The following is a 17558-nucleotide window of genomic DNA, read 5'->3' on the forward strand; positions in this document are numbered from 1 at the left end:
AATATTTAGCACCCTCAGCTTGTCATATAATTAAATGATGTCTATAAAAATTAGAACCAACCGTAAGCTACAGAAGACGAGATAATTTTCTTCTCTGTGACTGTTTGATTTCACTGCACTTTGGGAAAGGGTATTGGAATTGTCAATATTAGTGTAGTTATGAAACCCACTTATTGTGTATAAGATGTTGGATTCAGAGACTCACTGCAGCTGAGTAATCAGAAAAAAACTAGTACAGATTATTGAAAGAAAATTTAGCAAATGAAAGTTTTTATAATCTTTAGAAAGCTTATGCTTAAATAAAACAGCAGAGGTCAGCAAACTTTTTCTGCAGAAGGCAGATGGTAAATATTTTCAGTTTTGCAGGCCATGCAGTCTCTGTAGCCACTACGCAACTCTGCTGTTGTCAGCCATAGATGAACAAACAGGGCTGTATTCCAATAAAACTTTATTTATAAAAACAAAGTTTTTATAGACTGGAGTTTATGCACATTTATAAACTTCTATACCTGACATTTCAATTGACTTGCATGGTTTAAAATGATTATAGCTCATTTACTGATTGGTTGAATGCATATTTTTGGGCCATTCTGAATCAGGAAATGTGTGCAAACTCAGAACTTCTTTTACATATTTCTAGAGGCAAAAGCCTATGTCCTGAATCATTATTCAATTTAAAGTAATTCCTCAGATGAGGCATTGGAGAAAGGGCTTTTTAGATCCCAAATGTACATACATAACAGATGACCCGATGGCAATAGAAATGTGTGTTCAGATCTGTCTTCCGTAAGTTTGAATTCACATGTCTCAGAATCTACGCTCAGACCCCTTCTAACAACTAAGCCCAAGGCCGCCTTCTCTTTCACTCTATCTGATGTTTACTTTGCTTGTGTTGTAGTTTGTTTGATTTTATATTGTAACAGAAATATGAACATACATTCACATTTAAACAGCAAATTTTTTGTGCGGTGCCATCTTGAAAGGTACTATCATTAACTCTGTCATGTTTTCAGAGTTGACAGTCCTTACGGAGCTAAGAAAAAATTCGTTGTAATTGAATCTTGAAATTTTATTCAACCTTTGGATTTTGCTGCTATGTTTTGAGAACGTTTCTTCCATTAGAGATGTTTTTATGCTCTAATCTTGCTATTCAAATTGTGAGTGTAAACAGACTCAGAGAAAGCTATAGTAAGACTCAAAATGAGGGAAGGAGTAATTGCTTTCATCTCCATTTCAGAACCCTGTAGCAAGAATAATAGTCAACAAAGAAGTTGCAGCAGAAGACGAAAGTGTCTACTTTGAACATGTGGATAAAGTTTCCTCATTTTAAAGATAATTTTGTAGTTGTGATTGTGTTTCATTTATTTGAGTCCATATGCTTGATTCCACTGCCATCCTCTTCCCGACAAAAAAGTTCCTCATCCCTGTTTATTCCTGTGTTGTACCTTATTGATTTGCTGTCCGTGGGCAGTATTTATATGTATAGATTACAAATCTCAATTCATCATATTGTCTTGTTGAGCTTAGAGCTTTAATATTTTAAAGACAATCCTTTTTGCGAGCAGTTTGTGAAAAAAGTAGTTATCCACGTGAGCTTTTGGACTCAAGCCTGTCATCGAAATGTTTATCTGTCTTCTTGGTTGGGCATAGAGATCAGGGTCATTGCTAAAAGAAACAATGATTTGTCTTCTCTCGTGATGAATGCTATTAACTGCCCTCCCAAATTTCCTGTCAGGTATAAATAAGAACAGGATCAACTCAAGAAAAATTGAAAACTTCACAGTAATTGCTCTCTTTCATTTTATAAACGACCCATTTACGCTTTAGTATTCCCTGGTTGTTTTCATTATTTGTATTTCTTATCTTTAAAAAAGTTTCATATAAAAACAATCACTATTAAAATAAAATATTTAGCATATTCATAGCATTCCTTTTTTTCACAAATTCTAAAACAAAAATTCCCTATAAGCCAAAAAAGGGGAAAAAAAACCACTGCATTACTCCTGAAAATAAATTGCACAATTACAGCTTATTGCTTTGAAAAGTAAAGCAAATGCTGAATTCACTTAAAAATAACATAGGTAGCTACCTTTGAAGCGTCGTTTCTTACAGTGGCATAAAATTTAGTTATTATTGATATCACATGAATCGGTAATTAGAACTTGTTTAAGGAAAACCCCAGAATGGTTGTAACCATGCTCATATAATACTGCAAATAGCCTTCTAATTGCATAGCTTACATTCAGGTTAATTGTGGTACAGACATTGGCTTAGCTGCTCTACTGTGAAGTTGGCACCTACAGTAAACATTGCGTGGTTCACAATTAAGTGTTACTTAATACTCACCATAGATTCAAATTGACTCAATACAGGTTAGTTAAATGTTTCTTTAATATATTAAGCTTCACTGTTTTCTGGAAGAAATATTCTTTTTTCTCATTTTAATGTAATTATGAATATTGTTTTAACCCCCAAATACTGGGAACTTGAAGGAAAAATTATAGAAATTTTACTCAAGAGATATGTTTCTTTAAAAAAAAAATCAATGAAATGTTAGAAATAAAGAGCTGACTGTTAAGGAGGTATGAAGAAAGACTTATTGTAATTGTTCAATCTAAAGGCTGTAACGAAACTATTGCATGCTTTATAACAGGAGGGTCACTGCAGACTTTCCTGGGTGTGGATAAGAGAAGACTTTACTGAGTCAAGTAATGCCTTCATCGTAGACAGGAAATATTTGACATTTACTTTTTTTTGTTTGTGCTTCAAAATGCTTTAACTTGGGAATTTTAAAGCTGGAAAGAAAATAAGACCCATTCATTTTACAGAAGAAGAAATTGTGTCTCAGTTTAAACAGCACAAAAGAGTTAAGAACATTTACCAGGATGAGTATCTGGGTAATATTTGTTTGATTTTAGAACTCTGGACTTTATCATTTTTTAAGAAAAGCCTACGTATTTAGGATGGAAAATGTTATTGCTATTTATTGGAGAAATGTGTGTGTGTGTGTGTGTGTGTCTGTGTGTGCAGCCAAGTGGGCACAGTAGAAGCTTACTCGGCTCTCCTGGAAGCCAAATTCCGCTCATTCAATCATTAATGAAATGTTCAGACAAATGAATATATGTAATGCATATATGTTATAAAGCACATATTTAAAAGAATACTACTTCTCCAAGTTTCAGTATGTAACTATTTGAGGATGTCCCTTGAGACTGTTTAGATTTCAAGTCATTCATAATTCAATAGCTTTACAACTCCACATAGACACAAGGCATCACAGCTCACTTCATAATAGGTGCAAGCAAATCAAAGCAAATGTGGAAGGAAAGGTGTCTGAAAGAATAAAAAATGTGATGATGTGTGTTGTGAAATAACATGCAGGTAATTAGCAATAACATCAAATAGGAGAAACATGATCATTGGTTAGCTGACGTAAGGTAAAATGTTTAAATTTGAAAGTAGCACAATAACTAACTTCCATAATAACATGATTTTTGATTTTATGTTATTTCATACATCTCCAGTGGAACTCCCTGTAAAGTCTCCAGATTAAATATGTGAACTTTAGTTTCTTCTCTATGTGCCCTTCGACCTTCTAAGAGAAATCTTAAGTTTTAATGGACTGATACTTTAAATTTTTTTTTTTTAGTCTTTTACTACAGTGGCCAATGTTTTCATAATGGCAATTTGGTATATATTTCGTATATGCGTGCCTATTTCCATGACAGGCTTCCATAATCTTTACAGTAGGTAACAACATCTTCCCTCATCCTTACTGACCAGAATTAATGCTGTTCTGTGGGATTAACGAAGAAGAATCCTCACTGAGTATTTCTGTCTCTTTATGGCTACATAGGGTCATCGTGCTTTCTTACAATATCCTAATTGGAAAAATTAATACCACAGTGTTTAACTCCAAGAACTAAGCCCAAATCTGAGCCTAAATATATAAGAACTGTTTAAACCTTAAGTGCACTTTATTCTTTGTAGAAAATGCATTAAATTTCACACACTAGTTCTTTTGAAATACCTATACATTTGCTTAATTTATTCTCTGCATTAAGTAACAAATTTTTATAAAGGAAGTCATTGAACTTTAGGGTGTTATTGATGCTGGTAAACAGAGATGGTGAGCCACAGTTGATTTCTGGAAGTATTCTGAAGTAGGGCCAATAAGATTTATTGCTGGAACTGTGGTGAGAGAAACAGGGGGGAAGGGATGTGTGACATCACTTGCCTGAAGAGGTAGAGATGTCAGTGACTGAGATGAAAACTAGAAATAGAGCTGGTGTGGAGAGAGCTCGCAAGTTCAATTTCGGACAAGTTCATTTTGAGATGTCTATTATATACCCAAGGGCAGATACCAAGTAGGTGGTTAGACGTTGCCAATTAGGAGTTTCGAATTAAGGGGAGACATCTGGCCTATAGATATAAACTTGGGAATTGTCAGCCTAGGCATTAAATGAAATAAGTAAGGGAAAGATCACTGTGTATGTTATGCTACCTGCTGTGATAAACAAGGAGTGGGGGGGATATATAATCACATTTACTTGTATATGGATAAAAATCTTTGGGAATATACATAATAAATATGCATAAAAATCTACACATGGAAATCTACTTAATAGCCTGCCACTTGTTATTGAGGTGGAACAGGGCAGGGTTTAGCAGCAAATACTGATTGTAGATCTTCTCATCTAAAAAAAATCTTAGGAATGTTATTAAAGATACTATTAATGAAAAATAGATGAAATAATGTAAATAAAGTAAAAATTAATGAAAGATTAAAGTACAAAGTATTACAAACAAAAATGAATGAACAGGTTATAACATTTGTTAAATGAATACTTCTGTTATAACTATTGTGAGGAGTACACTTACTTAAAATTACTTTGTATACAGTAAATCAAGCACTACTTACTATAAATTCATATTGTTTAAAGCTACTTCAAAAGACGCGAATGATTCATAAAACCTTTAATCAAGTCACCCTAATCAGATTTTAATAACTATTTCCTCAGTCTTATAGTTGTAAATTATAAAGACACCAAACTTTCTTTGAAAAATAAAAGAGAAATTTTCAACTCAGGTAAATGGTTTCAGATATAACTGAGTCCCGCTACTTAAAAAGTCAGCAGAAATGTTTTTCTTGTCCTCCTGGCTCTGTTTTTTCTTGTCTCAGGTAAGTTCTTTCCTTGTTCTGTATATTGGTAGAGATGGTTTCTGGTCTCTACAGGCTTCCATAGTTCTTAGTGTCTGTGAACTCAGAAGGGTATCTTTTGCTATATAGTTCTGGTGAAATTTCCAGAAGTGAGCCACTATACCTAACCCTGAGCCAGTGTCTGCGTTCAGAAATGATGTGTACTCTGATTCACAAACTAGAATTCAGTGCAAGTACTGAGAATAGAGGAACAATTTCTCCCCAAGAAAGTGCGAGAAAGAAGCCAAAAAGCTAATGATCACTAGAGCTGTCTTCAAGAATGAACCAATCTCTACAAATACCCATCCAAATAAAGCGATATAGAGCATTCCATAAGGGTAGAGTAAATGTTCAATTTTTACTTCCTCACATTTTTTTTTCAGACTTCCATGTCTGAGATGAAGGAAATGAGGAAGTATTTTTCTCAAGGCAGTATGTGTTCATCCACAGAATGCTAAAATAAAAGGTTTATATTTTATCTGCTAACATATTGGATACAAATGAAGGTTCATGAACGAGGAAAATATGACCACTATAGTGTTTGAAAGTGATTACCCTGGTAAATTTAAATGGCGTGTGTGGATGAGGTACTGAGAACACGAATAGGACTTTGTACTCAGAATTTGGGTTGGAAAATCCAGGTTTAAGATTATTGTAGTAGAAATGGAGATGAATAACTTTTCTCTATGGAAGAATGATTTAACCACACATGGATTCCAATGTAACCAATTTAAACGTGTTCACATAACCTTCTTAAGTGAAATGAAGCTGCTTTCATTTCAAAGAGCCAAAGGCAATACGCTTATATTTGCAACAATCACCATAACAAAACATTTTTCCAGTGGAGCCATACTTTAAAGAATGACTCATATGTTCTTTCTATAATGGACACTGCCCCTTTAAGTAGCAGGAAACAGCTTTAGAGGATAATAGCTGTTATTACGATTGTCAGTCTATCCCAGATCTGCTATTCTGTATTTTGTTGCTTATAAATAGTACTTTCAGTGTGAGAATTTTATTTATCTCAAGCCAGAGTGTCAAATAGCTGACGGATAGGAAAAGGCTGGTATTTCTGTGTGTGTGTGTGTGTGTGTGTGTGTGTGTGTGTGTGTGTTCTCTGTATGTGTGTGTGTGAAGAGAAAAAGAGAGAGAAAGAGAGAGAATGGTTGGGAGAGAGAGAGAAGGAAACAACTTGATGCCGAAAAAGAAGAAAATTATGCTATCAATGCCTTAAACCAATACAATAGTATATATCTTAAATTATCTTCTTAAAAATCAATTAACTGACAATTTCCTTTTATTGCTTAATTAGAAAAATATGTCAAACCAGTGTGGAGAGAATACGCTGGGTCACAGCATGTGACTCCCATCTTTGAAATATCTCATTCCTATTATTTGTCAGTAATGCCTTTGAAAACATGTATCTGTGTAGGATTAGGCACCATTTTAATTGATCTGAAACTATCACCTCAGGCTTACATGTGTATCTTTATTAATTTCTCATTAGATTGTTGAGTAAACAACAGTTAAAGGCTCAAAAGCCTTTAGACTTTTTTTTTGAGCAGTTTATAATTTTTTAACTCCAAACATGCATCTAATCTCTTTGTGTTGGTTAACTCATCTGTTAAATGGGTCTCTCCATATTTACAAAGCATTATTTGAGGATGTCACATCAACAGAAACGCCATGAAGCATCTTGCTAAATGTCTGAGAAATACAAAATTGCCATAAAGGAAAGTTAGCTCCTTTTCCTTAAGGATTAGTCAGTGGTTCACCTCAGGAAAATCTTTGCCTAATCATTAGTTTGTCATCCAATGATTTAGACAAGCTCTCTGGGTTTCTGGTTTACTTCCCATACCTTACCTAGGATGAGATTTTATTTTAAGAACTCAGTGTCAACATGATATGTTTCTGCAAGATGTTACTTCAAGAAATAAAGAGGACAATTTGAGCATCTTTTCTAATGAAGCGATACTTATGCTACTGGGAAGTTGAGAGAACAAAATATTCCTCAGGAAATAAGTAATATAAATGCCAAAATATATATAGCTATGAACATGAGTTGATAAAGGAAGCATTAGAATTAGGGAAGACTACATAATTAACAATGAAAATTAAGGAGACTATAAGGGATGTGGGAAGAGCTATTCTACAGAGAAAACAAGAATGGGGTTTGAAATGAAAATTTTATGTGAACCTTCATGCCACTTTACTATCTATATTATTAGGGGCAAGTTTAGTAATCTGAATCTTTGTCTCCAAAACTGGGAAAATGGGATAAAAAGGATATCAGAGACTCCTTTAAGAGTTACAAAGTAATGGTAAGCAAAAGCAAATCATTAAGCACAGTGTCTAGAACATTGCAGCATCTTACTAAAGGTTTATTCTCTTCACCTATAGAAGAGAAATACATAGCTAACAAAGATTATAGCAAATGAAAAGGCTTTTGGCACATGTGTTTTTTGAAGAGCTCTAATGGAGGAATTATAAGGCTTGGATTCTAATCTCAAATATGGTGGCCATCTGCTGGTTGGCCTGGGTAACAATTTAAACTCTTCAGTTTTCATAACTCTAAAAAGAGAAGGTTGGTTAACTAAACATTAAGATCCTCACCATTTCCAATATGGATGATTGGTTGACTATTGGTATATACATATATTGGCTTCATTAATACAGATGATTAGTCTACTTCCTAACATTTGCAAAAAAGTTAATAACTTAGAAAATAACACTAGTTTGGTCAAAATTAATGAGTTCTGTAATTGAGCATCCCTTTGCTGGGGATATGATAACTATCTTTAACTACCTTTGATATAATAGTTATAGAAAATACAAAACAAAATTCAACTATTCAGATACCATACAAAAATTAGAATAAAATCAGTCATATTGATGTACCTTTGGAACACTATAGATTCACGCAGTTAGCAAGTATAAAAATAACAAACCCAAAAGTTAAATAATATTGGATGCTGGTTCTAGTTTCCATAAAGATTACTGTAACTGTGGACTTTTTGACTTTGTTCATTAATATAGTTCACAGTTAGTGAGACAATGTCCTTTATTATTACTATTACTTTAAAATTATCACCACTTTTGGGGTGATTATAGAAAGAGACTTACTCTAGGAAACTAAAGATTTGGATTCTAGATACAATTTCTTCCACCATCAGTGTATGATTTATTTTCTCTGGTCTTTGTTTCCTAATCTATAAAATTTAAATGTTTAACTCTTGCAGTTCTAAAACTGATTTTTGCTATAAATAAGTCTTAAAGTTTATTTTTCAAATTGATTTCAATCACTATTTTCAGAGGCCTTTACAATTTCTAGATACCTTCTACTCAATCAATTTGTTTATCCCTATTGTTTATAGAGATTATAAAGTACAAGGGCTCAACAATTTAGTAGATATGGTATTAAGCAACATGCTCCTTCAGAAGTATGAATCTTTTCATATGTGACCATGAGTCAGTCCCATGGTAGGAGCGTGTGCAGAAGATGCACTGCAGAGATAGATGTTTCAACTTTCTTTGACCCTGGAGCAAAAGAAATGAGAGTAATAAACTGCATCCGTTTGAGTTTTGCCTTGTTATCAAATATTTCCGAAATCATGAAGCCAATAAAAGTGAAATAGTCTGTCAGGGGAAAAACAACAACAACAAAAATATTTCGCAGTGTTTCCCTTCAGGCATTTTAAGAAAACTTCAATTCCAAAGGTATGAATGAAATTACTTCTACAAATTAGAAAATTCTATTTATCAGCTCAGTAACACATGACCATCTTTAGCTGAAGGTTAGACCTCTATCCCCATAAAAATAATATTGTGCCATTTCATTGGGTTTTTCTCCCCTACCATTTCATGGGATTCCCCCCCCCCCCCCACTATAAACTGAAGGAAAAACTTTGACCCATTTCTCATCATTTACTTTCAAGTCAATTACATTTTTATAAAGAAAATAAAATAAAAGATTGAAGTGGTCTTTGGGGGACTCAATGCTTCCCCACACCAGGTGGGAGAAGACCATTGCTGAAGAGCCTTCATCACACTTTTAGTGTATTGTAGATGATCAAAAAGTTAATGCTTATTGAATAAATGAAATGACGAAAGTCATAACCCAAGACCTACTCCACTGCTAGAATGCCACTGTGGCCTTGGGGGTGGACTATCTCCCTTTGATGTCCTCCACAATATGCTCTACCTTTGATAGCAATTTCAGCCACTATCTAACTGAGATTTTGATTCCCTTGGGCCTCACTCTCCTCCAATCACACTTTTCTCATATTTATTAGACCAACTCACAGGCTGCCCATTGTTGCTTAAGAAATATGTGAACTCATGCATATGGCCTTCATCTGTGTTTACAAATGCACTATCATCTCTCTTTTATACCTGCTTGTATTTTTATATCAACTTTCCAAAACTTTTCTATTGTCAATCCTCATATAAGGAGAAAACAGAGGGCTTTCAACTTCCCTTTCCACTCACGTCTTCCCCCCGTCTTTATGAATCTGCATCTGTCACACCTATTACCAGAGGAAGCTGTGGTCTACTCACTTCAGGGCTTATTCCCTTCATGTCTCCTTCAGCATCCTGCTGCATGACTGCTCATCCCGTTTCTTCATCTTCAGTCCCTCCCTCCTCTTGATCCATCCCCTCAAGCTTTTATTTGATGACCCATTTTATTTCTTGACTATTTCCCTTCAGTTGGGATTATCTATTGTCTTCTCCTTGATTTAACTATGAGCTGCTGCTTCTGTTATATTTATATACCTCTGCACATGCTTTAGCTTTCCATGTCTTAAATGGAGGTGTCCTGAAACCTGCAACTAAAGCCCTATTCTATCTTTCTTTTAAAATCTCCCCCTTAGACATCTTATCCTAAAATCACAGCTTTATTTATCTTTACTTTGTGAGTGATTTCCTTATAAACATAGATATTTAGCTTTTATTTGTATTCTGAGCCCTACTGTCCTATTCTCAAACGCTACCTCTTTAACCACAGATTCACACCTTTTTTCCTTTAACTGCTAGTTTTATAAATGATGCCTTCATATCACTCCCCTATACCCACACCTGTCACCCTAATCAAAAGATAATACTTTTTATTCCATTTTTTTTCTCTTGGTCCTTACATCCAATGAATCACCTAGTCTTGCCCGTTCTACTGTACTACTGCTTTACTGATCTTCTAGAGGCCAAGGAGTGCCTGAGAGAAGAAAATGGAAGGGGAAAATATTGTAAATTAATTTGCAATTCTTTCTTGTCCAGTAACATTCTTCTCATGCCTCTCCTAAGTATGAATAGGGATGATTACTTTTGCTTCTTTCCTCCTTAAATCAAAGGCCAGATGCCTCTTCCCAAGGGACTTAAAGAGAAACTTTGCTATTTCACTTATAATTTAAATACACACCTTTCATTTATTTTCTGAAGGTGTTTATTATTTAGTCAAGTAGAAAATATATCTTTAATCCTATTCTTAGAAACGTCCCGAGATAATTTTTGTCGACTTCTGTAGTTTCCTCCCCCTTGAGTACATCAAACTGTAAACCCCACTATTTCCACAGTTTCTCCTAAAGTGAATATAATAAGTAGCTTTACAATTAATTGCAGTAAGCCCATTTATAAGGAAATAATCACTTATGAATCTGGATCCTTGTTTTGAATTCAGCTTTCAAAAATTGCGAGATTTTAGTATGCAATTTAGGTTGAGTTATCCAACAGCGTACCTTAGATGATGGTGTTTCCAAAATAAAAATCTTGCTTCAAAGCAATGCAGAAAAGTAACACAACTGAAAATTTTCCAGTGTGTTTGCTTGTTTTGTTGTTACGTAAGAGCATTTTATAGCTGAACTTCTCAGTAATAAGTAGTATAGTATATATCGTCATTTAAATTCATCTCGAAATTCTATTTTACTATCAAAGTGCTCCAACAATGAATGCTCCTGGAATGCACCCTTTTAAGGATTCACCATTGATCAGAGCCTACAATTTACTTACTGCCAGAAAGAGAAAATTATATTTAATTGAGCTGAATGAGAGAATCACACAACAAAGAACTCTGTATTATTCAATTCTCAGATATTTCTATGGTGGGATGACTAACAAAATATAGTTTTTGGTGGATGATACATATTAATTTGCCACATAGTTTTAATCATAAAAGTATATTTTAACTTCATCCTAGTCAAAAACATTTTAAAGGCACCAAACCTCACCCAGCAATTTTAAACTTACAGTAGAGATATCAGATAGAAAAGAATTTACATATTTTAGGACTATCAGGTGGTATTAAATAAACAGGATGAAAAGTTCCTCCCAGTTAGGTGAAATTATTTTGCATTTTATTCTTGTTTATGATGTTAAGAGCAATAATACAAAATACATTTTTCTTACAAAAATTGACACTTTAAATTTTATTCCTTCTTTCATTTATTCATTTAAAAATGGTCCCAGTGGATATGCAGCAAGCCAGGCTCTAAGCTATTTCCTGCGAATGCAAGGATTTTATAGCTTATTGGTATTCTTAATGTTTATACCTAATTTTTTATATAAAATTTCCCTGGACTTGGGCAAGGATAACTGAATTCTCATTATGCTACATACGATGGCTTAGCGTTCTCAATTTTGTAACTGATTTTTGTGATAAATCTTCCATTTCTCTCCATATGATTTACATCCACCATATAAATGGCTACCAGAGCCACTGATCTTTCTTGTCACAGTCTCTACAACAGAGTTTTCTTCTCAGCACTCTGGATAAGAACGTAAATAGGTTGTACTAGATACCTTACCTAATCACAAGTCCTGCAAGAGCTACCAAAGTGGTAGACCTCAGAACCACCACCTCCCACAACTCTATGGTTCAATCCTCCACAGAATATTCTCTTGTCCCCAGCATCTCTGGCTGGCCCATGGAGTGTAGCAGTCTTTATGAGTGAATTGCCGAGGGCCGAAGAAGTAATCCTATAGCATGGTTGCCTGGACATGCAGCATATCTTAGATTCTCTTTCTCTAAAATCAATAGGATTCACAATCCTTACCTGATCTGATCTGAGCTCACAGAAAAAAAAAACCACATGAATATTTATTCAAAAATTGCATTCACTGAACATTTTTTTCCCTTTAGGTGAATATATGAATTCTGAGCTTTAAGTAATCAATTATTTTTATACTCAGGATATGACTTCTAGACTAGATTAAAAAAAACAAAACAAAACTAGCAGGCTCCTCCTTACCTTGAAAAAGTGTCATTACCATTATCTAGAATAGAAATGCATTCATAAGTTTACTCACCTTTACTGATGAATGAATACAATTAAGTTTCTATATCAAAGTGTACTCAAATTTCAAGCACTCTCTACCTATATATATATAAATTCTTTATTTCCCTGATTTAAAAATTGTCAAAATTTCTATGTAGACACACAGAATTTTTATTTTTTTTGAATACATTAACCACTTAACTTTGACCCAGTTGACATACTTCTCTGTTTAGTCAAAAGCACAAGGATTTGCCTACAGCATTTTCCATATCTCTTCCTATAAAATATCGAGAAAAATGATTAAGGAAGTTTCTTTTAGGAGTTTAAATTTTTAATTCTCTGAAGCAAAGCAGTTATAACTTTCCAGGTTTTTCCCATATTTCTCAGAAATTTCATATCTGTCAAACTCCGCATTTGATCTTTAATTTCTTGAGGCTATTTAATACTTACACATGTGCTAACTGTCTGTCTTTAGTTCTTTGGAGTTTGGTTTTATCAAGTATTTTAAGAAGCTTGAAATGCTCCCAGGATTGCTTATCTAAAAGAGACTTAAAGAAAGACAATACTAGTAGGATTTTATTATATGCCATCTGAAAGGAAAATTAATTTTGTCTCAGGTGTCAAATGCAAATGAGAACTCCATCATATAAAAAGGGCTTGTATGAGTAACCTAACTGAATTAAGGTCTGAGAAATATTCAGATACTTTATGCCAAAAGATGTGCTTTTGTTTAAATGATTAAAATTTAACACCCAAACTTTCCCCAATTCACTAGTCTAGCAATTTTTCATTTTTTGTTTCTATGTCTATGATATATTTCCTATAACATCCTAATGAAAATGATAAAATGACCCCATATTATCTCAGAATCTGACGGTACAGTACATAGATTTAAGTGAAGAATGGCAAGAGGTGACTTGGAGATGTGAGACAAGATCAATCACAGATGATTGGAAATTATATTGCTTTTTTGTCACGCTTACAATAATTCTTCCTAAGATCCACTTTTGTGGGATAACCTACTCTTCCCACTTAATAATTTGATCCTATTGTACTATAAATAAAATATCAAAATCTCCCATAGACCAGTGGCTGGCAGAAAACTTGGACTGTGAAGGAGGCAGATTTTCTTCCCATCGTTTTTATGCACAAATACCCAACATCTGGCCAACATTGAAATATGTAGGTTCTGGCAGCTGGTATCAAACTTTATACACCAAATGCAGTCAGAATTTTTTTCTGAGCATGTTCCCTCTATATGATCTGGGACACATGTTTGATATTATCTGGGAAAACAAAAACAATGAGTTAATGGTTTGAGCTCTACTTGACACTGAAAAGAAGTTTGGCTCCATAAACTGTTTCTGAGAAGGATATTTCACTCTGAGCGCAGCAGCTAAAAGTTCCATTATTAATGTAAATACATGAGAGGGAAGAGGGAAGCCTTGATGATTGCCATGGTAAAAAATTAAACAGCCCTGGGACTGTCGATCAGAGTTGACTTTAGTAACTGGCTGGGAATGCAGACATTTGATCCAGCACATACACTATTACCAGAATTCACACTGACCAATGTCTTCTCCTATAAAGCATTTGCACTCTGGGGGAATTATAGGTTTCCAGTGACACCTGTGAAACTTCATGAATTTCTGGAAAATAGTTTTTGGAATAAATGCTATTTGAATTTTAGAGTAAACAAGGTAGTTTCATGTGTAAAAAACAAATATTTCCCTTTCTTAGCTAATATATAGGTTTAAATAATTTAGAGACCTTCTGTTGATATTAGACTACATATGCACCTCTGCGTTAATATTGCAGGTCCCAGGATAAATATGACTCATCTTCCAGAGCATCAATTTTACTTAATGGTAATAGCATATTAGTTTGATCTCCAGAACAATTTCCCACAAGTAATTGGAAATCACATTTAACTGCTAAAAAAATTGTAGACAAACAAGCAAAATTGTATTTTTAGACTCCTTCTGATTACTTCGATGGAAGATTTTGGTAATAATTCATAAGGGGAAAAGTGCCCAAAATGAAGATGCAGATTGTCTTTGCAAATTCCTATTTGGACTAAGCCTATAGGTATGTTGCCACTAAGTGTCAGTTAAATATGGCATGGACCAAGTGACACATGGGTATTGCCTCAAACTGAATTTGTTACCCATACATAACACCTAGGAGCTCACAGATACAAACACATGCACACACATATGTATACAAAGTAATCATTCCTATCACTTCAGTTAGGTAACTCCTCCTAAATGTCAGGTTTATTATGCCAGTAAAATTCCACCTGTTTGCTGGTGGATGAGATTGTTAAGCTAAACCTATTCTTCTGCAGTCCCCAAGTGTAAAAAAAAAGAAATTAGATGGAGTGAAAATAGGCTAATCATTAGCAGTTTCTATTTCCTGTTTTCCAAATTATACACCTCTGCTGACTCACTATAATAAACTGGCTTCTCACAATAAAGTGATTTTAAAGATTACTCTTTTTCATGATTTTCAGGGAAATAACATATTTTACATAAGGAGAAGAATGAACCCTGGTCTACCCTGGTCAGAATAAAAGGAATTAATGGACAATAAAAATCTGATGATTCAAGCCCATTTGGGGGTTGATCAAATGCAAATGAAGACCACACCGAGGTATTGTATACCCATTATACTGGAAAAAAATAAAAGTCTGACAATAATAACAAATGTCAGAAAGTATGTGACTACTTAGGATCCCTTCATTTTGGGATGAGCCAATACACATCCACACATGATTTTAGAAAATGGAGGGGATTGTGACCACAGTATGTCAGTTAAGGTAACAAACAGGTAAGGGAGGCAGAAGAGATTTGCATGATTTTAGTTTTTGTGTTTAATGGTGGTGTCATGAGTGTTTGTTCTATTATAAACACAAACAAAAAACCCATGTAGTTAAATTTAAGAAGGACATTCATGAAAAAATAATGTCTGCCATTAATCAAAGACTACGTTTATGCTAATTCTATGTATCTGAGGAAAAATAAATATGTAAGTAAATCAAGCTGTAGCTGTGAGAAAACGTATGCCATATTTATTAGAAACAGCTTATAAATGTATTGTATGTTTTGCACCTGAATTTTGTTTGGTTTGGCCTTGCTTCCTTTAAATTCAAATACGAGGGAGCAAAGGATGAGAGAATAACAAAGTAAAATTCAAAATTCAGAATTGTTCTAGTCTCTACCTTAACAAATTGATTATCTTGCACTTCATTCCCTTAGGCTTTTGTTTCTTCATTTGGAAAAGTAAGGGATTTACTTGTTTCTGGATTTATTCAGAAATATTAAACAAATTTAAGTACTCTTATATGCCAGGTACCACTTTTAGTAGTAGAGATACAGAGAAGAATAAATATATATATTTATTCATCTCTCTCTATATATATTAGTACACACATATATATATAATTTCTACACTTATAAAACATATGGTCTAATGGAAGAAAAAAATCATCCCTCTAATTCAATGCCCAGTTAGATGTAGCACTGCCCCTGCAATCAGTGCTAGGAAGGGTGGTGATGGTGCTTGTGGTGGTACAGGTTCACAGCACATCAGTGACTTGATGTCATCAAAAAGATAAGGAAAGGCTTTCTAGAATGTGATGGCTGAACTGAGATCTCAAGGATGATCACAGGCATTGCCAAGGCAGGAGGGAGAGAGAAGATAACTTCATGCAAAGGGGCTAACATAGGCAGGATGGATCAAAGGGTGAATGACCTATCCCAGAGGATGAAGTAAGAAGGTGTGGTTCCAAGAGAGAAAGAGAGGACGTGATATTAAAGGGGCTGAGGATTGACACAAAGAACAAACCACACAAGATATACACTAGGTTAGAGGAATTTGTCTTAATCTTAAGAGCAGTGGAATTCCATTCATGGTTGTAAACAGGAAGGTAAGGTGCTCATATGTTTGCTTTAACAAGGCTGCCTGACCCAGGTTGGAAGACAAGACTGGGGTTGGTCAAGAAGGAATGTGAGTGACATAACATTTTCAGAGTACTACCACACAGAAAAGAGGATGGTTTGGACCAGAATACTGGTGGTGAAAATGAATATAAGTTGATGACTGAGGTACATATTTAGAAAGTCCTATCTAGTACCCAGGTGCTAAATTAGATCTGAAGAAAAAGGGATAACGCAGCACCAAGGATAACTCTTCCATAAATTGGTACAACTACTTTGGATAAAGGTTGCCATTACCTTGTAATTGTGGTGCCATCTAATGAGATAAGGAAGACTGGGGGAGGATCTGATTTGGGAGAAAGGAAATACATATGTTTCATTATGGACAGGCTGTGTTTCATGTGTTGAAATTCTCCCAAAATGATTGGCTTTGAGGTATGACAAAAATGGGTGCTGTAACATAAGTCTTACGTAAGTTTGTTTCCTCGTTGCTATAAAAATTACATTTCCAGCCAAGTGTATTAAAGGATATTAGGATAAAGAACAGAGGAGAACAAAGTTTGTTGAATCTTCTAATTTCCTCTCAGGCTATGTGTTCCCCTTGACAGTGATGCCATTTTACTGCTTTAGGTGAAGTCCTGCCAAGTCATAGAATGTATTAAATAAGGGTTTAATAAGCTTCTTATACTAATTGTGTCTGCTCGACCTAACTACCAAGTTCTATGCACACTTTCTAACTCTGTATTAGTGCTACTTATCAACGCTGACCTTAGAGTAAATAATTTTCAATAGACTTGATGCCTGTATCTATGCATTGCAATTATTTATGGATGACTAGTCTGTGGGCTTACAGAAGCACCATATCTTCTGTTACAAGGAAGCCTAGGAGGACGTGAACACAGCAGGCCGAGCCAGTGCTCACTGTAGATGCCATCAAGACATTCATGAGAAAGTTTTCAGCAGCCTGGAGAAGCTGGAGGTAGATATTTTTAATCTTTTGAGCACAAATGACAATTAAAGCAGTGTGCATAAAATTTATTTTAGAAAGAATACAGAGTAAGAAGAGACCCAAGCGTTGCAGTTAATACACAGATGATGACTTTTAAGGAGAGAAAATTGAATTATAAGCCAAATAACAAAATAAGTATCTATGGG

Source organism: Hippopotamus amphibius, chromosome 6 (genome assembly GCF_030028045.1).
Source record: "Hippopotamus amphibius kiboko isolate mHipAmp2 chromosome 6, mHipAmp2.hap2, whole genome shotgun sequence".
Classification (NCBI taxonomy): Eukaryota; Metazoa; Chordata; class Mammalia; order Artiodactyla; family Hippopotamidae; genus Hippopotamus; species Hippopotamus amphibius.